We start from the raw sequence: 6,037 nt of genomic DNA, 5'->3' as shown, positions 1-6,037 counted from the left end.
CTTTTATTGGTGCTCAAGGGGTTAATGTATGCCTGGTGCTTACTGACATGTGTGGGGGGAGGGGGCTGTGTGACACAGGCACAGATCGCAGGTTCAGCTATGCTGAATCCTGTAATCTGTCCCTGCCTGTCACTTAGGAGATCTGCCCACTTTGTTTACACAAGCGGGCGAATCTCCTCACTTGATCCCCGACGATCGGGGAAGAGCGGCGGTGATCACCGCCTCTCCTCCCCTGGCCCGACTTCCGCTGTGTCTAAATACAAGGGGAGGAGTCCAGCGACGTAGCGATAATGAGCTACTTTGCCGCAGTACGCTCCATGTGAGCGGTCGGCAAGTGGTTAAACTCTTGCAATGCAGACCACATTGTCCCAGGATAAAAATATTATTATGATTAGGATAAAATATTTGTCATCCCAAATTTCATTGTATTGGACGGGAGGCAAGGGTTAAGGCAGGCTCCCAGGCTGCAACTGCAGACAGATATACCCCTTAGGGACAAGTCCAACACAAGGCTACCACCAGAAGACACTACACCCCCCTACCACCAGAAGACACTACACCCCCCCCCCCTAAGGACACACCTAATCATCCTGATTGAGTATACCCCTGAAGGACACAGCATCCTCTAATGACAACTCCATGTATACGGCTAAACTGATGAAGGCAACATCAGGTGACTCTATGCTGGAAAACCTCTTTCCCGTAAGTGTCTTAATCTGATATCCTGCAGTGCACGTAGAAGTGTCCTGATTGGGGTTTGAACTAAGACCACTAAGACATTTTGCTGCTCTGTCCTGTTCCATTTGCACCCCTCTTCAAGAATTATCTTCTTGATTAAACATCATAGGAAAAAAGGCAATGCACTCCTATGGAAGTGCTAAAACACTTGCATTGCAGGTACCTTTGCCATTTTAGGCATCCTATCAGCCTTATGAAAGGAGGTGCAAAAACCTGTTAACCCTCCCTGGAGGTCTGATTATGTCAGAATTTTTTTTATCTCAAAGCGGTACATGGTTTTGCATGGAAATCTGTTTTATATTTTAGGCCTGTAATTCTTAGGAATAACTTGCTTAAATCTGTCCAAACAAGAGTCTAGCAGACATCCTGGGTATGATAAAGTTTGAAACACAAAATCATAAATTATAATAATAATTAATTTTATTCAATAATATAATCAAACCAAAAACAGTGAAATGTGTACAAACAAGGGATGCGATAATACTAGTCACTGTAATAATGGTTTAGTAAACTTCTCGGGTATGAAAGATTTTGAAATATGGGACTGCACAAAGTCCGACGTCACAATAGGGACAATAGAATCTGGTTTCCTTTCTTATTTTCCTTCCACTGTCATCTCTCTCGGAGCAACAAACCACGCACAACCTTGTAGGTGCTGACTTTTTCTCAGTTGGTGGGATGTAGTCCATGAAGTGATGACCAGTCAGGCGTTCTGGGTTGACAATGCCAATAGCATGACATCCAGATCTATTCCTAGCCATTGATGGCGTTTGGTGATTCAGAAAGATACGTTCGCAACTTTCCAAATTAAGTCCGAATGAATCACTTTTTTTTTTTTTTTTTTTGAGCAGAATGTAGTCATTCAACAAGCATTGTTTAAGAATATGTCTGAAGATCTTCTTATAGTACTTCTTTTGCTGTTTCCTCATTTCTGGGTAGATTGTGGGGCCTTGGCTACACCGGAACATTGTACCTTTTCTCTCAATATCTGGCGGCTGTTATATGATCAATTTGGATGTATATATTTTTTTATATATTTTTTTTTTATTATTTTTTTTGTTTGATTCTTTGCCTTCTATCAGCTTTAAGGAACATTATACAACTAAGTGTTGTAGGATGGATTACTAAGTGCATATTTGCAGTGTTCTGTGCTTCAAGGCAGAAGGTCTCTGTATTCATGCCCCCTTTCTCTGACTCTAATCATATGGGGACTGCCCATTTTCTCCTCTGTGATGGTCTCTTTGATCACATGGGACTATTTGTTGGCTGCTCGGTATTTGGCTGAACCTGTCTAGGGAGATGTGTTTTGCATATGCACCTCCCCGTCGACCTCCGCAGTTGTTTCTGTTGTTGCGGCCGCCGGAGGTTTCCTCCAGCTGCGCTACAAGCCGCTAGATACGTCATTTCCGGGTATGCAGATACCGAACTGACATGAGAGGATATGGGAACATCTCCCCGTATGCGCGCATCTTGCAGAGTTTGGCGGAGGGGGGGGAGGGGTGGGGGGGCGGGAGACCTTCAAGGACTGGGTCCCGCACATAAGAGGGGCCACGGCCTTGGACCTGTAAAGCACCCTAAACGGAGCGCCTTTAGGGTTTGGTATTCCAAGGGTCCAGATCCCAGGGTCCAGCGCCTAAAAAGGACAGTGTTACAGGCAAAACCTCATATCTGGTTCCCGAGGCTCGGGTACCATCCTTTTAGTCCATTGACTGTTTTAGATGGATCCGATAGCGAACACCTTAGATCCAGTGATCTTTGTTTGGGGTATGTTAGCATAAACTTCTTTCTTCTTCTTTGAAACATAACAAACATGTGGAGCACCATTCCACAACGACCTTCACCTTTTAGACACTGGCAAAAAAACTTCCTGTGTGGGAGGGGTTATATAGGGTGTCATCAATTCTGATTGGTTAATGTCAACAGCATAAATTGCATAATATTTCCAGTAGCGCAAGGATGGTGGTAACCTCTCACCATCAGTACATATGTATAAATATAGATAATAGTGATCGCTCATAAAACAGACACAACTTGTCACTCAGTAAAATCTGAATAAAAGTCCATAAAATTCCACCAAGACAGCAAAAGTTGTTACAAAAGTCCACAGTTGCTACACACTCCTGGGATGATAGCTACATGTGCAGATGGAGTATTGGATCACCATAAAACGCCGACGTGCTCAGAGGGGGAGAAAGAATGCAAACTCACCGACTCGACTGGCCCAGCCACTCTCGTGACTAAGCAAACAAGCCCAATGTTAAACACATCCACTTATAGGGATCAGGGATATCCACAGTGATGGGTGATCAGCAGTGCTCCAGACCATGTAGGAGAAAAATAAACTCCACTAGTGTAATAACGTCTAGAACACTTTATTCATATTAATAAGACAAATATTGCACTCACATGTCAATAGCATATCACTCGCATAAACAGTCATAGGGAGGTGTTCACCGTTCGGGTATCGTATCCAGACTCCACGCCGTGGAACGCACGCCTTCCGGGTGCCCAAACAGCAAGGTATAATGACGCCGCCTGGTCACGCCCGACGCGTTTCGTCAGTTCCGACTTCTTCGCCGGGGGTGTGACCATGACGGCGCGGCAGCAGTATAAATACCCCGACTCCCCGCCCACTAGGGAGGAGTCGGGATGTACAAATAACAGACAGCTGGTCACTTTCTGCTAAACAGCGGTCTCTAATGTAAATAAATTCTGTTGTCTAACAACCACAGCCGCCGACTAGATAGAGGTTTAGTAGCCACTCCCCCACACGCTCCAAGTGTAATGATGACATGCGTAGCTTCCCCGCTTACTAAGCATGTCTTGGAGACAGGAAATAAACCAATCACATACATTAGTTGGACAGCCGCACACCACATACACTAGGGCTGCGCATCTTTACTTACCTCACGATTCGATGCGATTACGATTATTAGGGTCGCGATTCGATACGATTCGATTCCGCGATGCATCACGATTACTGCCCATGCCCAGCCCACTGCCCAACGGTTTTCAAAACTTTATAAAAAAAACAAAAAACAAACAATCAAGCATTAAAGAATCATTTTTATTTTCATTTGCTTTTAAAGGACACTCTTGTCACACTACAGGAGAGGGTCAGAGTCTGCAGACACACTACAGGAGAGGGTCAGAGACTGCAGACACACTACAGGAGAGGGTCAGAGACTGCAGACACACTACAGGAGAGGGTCAGAGTCTGAAGACACACTACAGGAGAGGGTCAGAGACTGCAGACACACTACAGGAGAGGGTCAGAGTCTGCAGACACACTACAGGAGAGGGTCAGAGTCTGCAGACACACTACAGGAGAAGGTCACAGACTGCAGACACACTACAGGAGAAGGTCAGACATACTACTACTACTACATACTACTTCTGTGGAGGGAGGGAGGGGGGGGGAGGGGGGAGGAGGGAGGGAGGGAGGGAGGGGGGGAGGAGCCAGGAATCGATTATTCAGGGTTCCCGCATCGTAACTGAATCGGAAAAGGCTGCATCGCGATGCATCGATGCGCCGATTTTCAACACCCCTAACATACACCGTCATTCAATGATCGGTGACACAAGCAGGAAGTCAGCATATGCATGATAAAATACACTTCAATCTAAATAAAGATGTCACATAAATCATGCTAAAAGTATTTAAATGATTCTATCAAAAAATGTGCCATAGCTAAAATATATATGAACAATATGACATACATTTTAAAACCACATGCAATCCTTCCAGTAATAATAAAATCCATGAAGTTAAAATACACATACATACATTATATATATATATATATATATATATATATATATATATTTATATATATAAAAAAAATTTGCATGTAAAAATGCATAAACCAGTCCGCAAAAGAGAACACAGAGATCATCAAAAGTTATTCTAAAAATATAAAATTTTTTTAAAAGATTCTAAAAATATTAGTCAGTCAAAAGTCGAAAAAGGGGAGGGGGAGATCAAAAAATATATTAGGAATTACTGATAAAACAATTCAAGTCAAGTTCAATATTCAAGCCAACCGGGCTAAGGGACTGTGTCAAGAATATCCATTTTGTTTCGCACTTGGACAGTTCCCTAACCCAATTGGCTCCTCTCCAAGATGGTGTCACTCTCTCTTATACCCCAGAACTGAAGGCATCTTGGGTCACGCTGATGATGTTGTCTAAAATGGGCGGACACACTATGTTCACGCTTACCTTTAATGATGTTGGTGATATGCTCACCTACTCTTATACATAAAATGCGTTTAGTGCGACCAATATAAATTAATTTGCAAGGGCACATTAGTGCATACACCACATGCGTTGTATCACAGGTGATTAAATGTTTGATACCAAAATCCTTATTGATAGCCTGAACAAAAAAACTACGTTTCTTCAAATTTGACTTCGTGAAGGAACAGGCCCTACATCTTCCGCAGGTGTGGAAGCCACTCCGCCCCGGAAAAAACGATGTGCTAGATGGGTCCAAAATCTTTTTAACCACCCTATCACCGAAGTTCGGGGCCTTTCTATATATGAAGGATGGAACCTCCGGGAGAACAGGCCCCAAGGTTACATCCATAAGTAAGACATGCCAATGTAACTGAAAAATGGCCTCTACTCTCTTGTAGTCCTCTGAGAAATCGGATATGAAACTCCATTCCTTATTATCCGTCTCCTGCAGAGACCTGTTGGTATTCTCCAGGCATGTCACTCTCGGGACTTTTAGAATATTATTAATTTCCTTATCCAGATCCTGTTCCCTATAACCTTTTTGCAAGACCCTGTCTTTCAATACACCTGCCCGGGACACAAAATCATTATCAAAGGTGCAATTGCGCCTCACTCTCATGAACTGACCTCAAGGAATGTTTCGGAGCCAGCTCGGGTGGTGACCACTTTGTATAGACAAATAGCTGTTCCGGTCAGAAGGCTTCAAGTAAACAGTTGTGGTCAACTTCCCCATCAATTTTTTTATATTTACGTCCAAAAAATGGATTTCAGTCTGGCTCCAGTGGAAATACAATTTGATATTATTTGTATTGTTGTTTAGATGACTCAAACTCAATAAGGGACAATTCGGTGTCATTCCATATGAATATAATATCATCTATGAACCTGCGATAATAGAGTAAAGCAGGTCTCTCTTCACTGAACACAAATTTATCCTCCCAGTCTGCCATGAAGAGGTTGGTGAGGCTGGGAGCAAACTTTGCTCCCATAGCCACGCCCCTTGTCTGGCTATAAAAACTTTGTTGGTACCAAAAGTAGTTATGCCCCAGACAAAAGTCTA

Source organism: Pelophylax lessonae, assembly GCF_965119305.1.
Source record: "Pelophylax lessonae genome assembly, chromosome: 1".
In the NCBI taxonomy this organism is placed as follows: domain Eukaryota; kingdom Metazoa; phylum Chordata; class Amphibia; order Anura; family Ranidae; genus Pelophylax; species Pelophylax lessonae.
Note: the sequence above shows the minus strand (reverse complement) of the source record.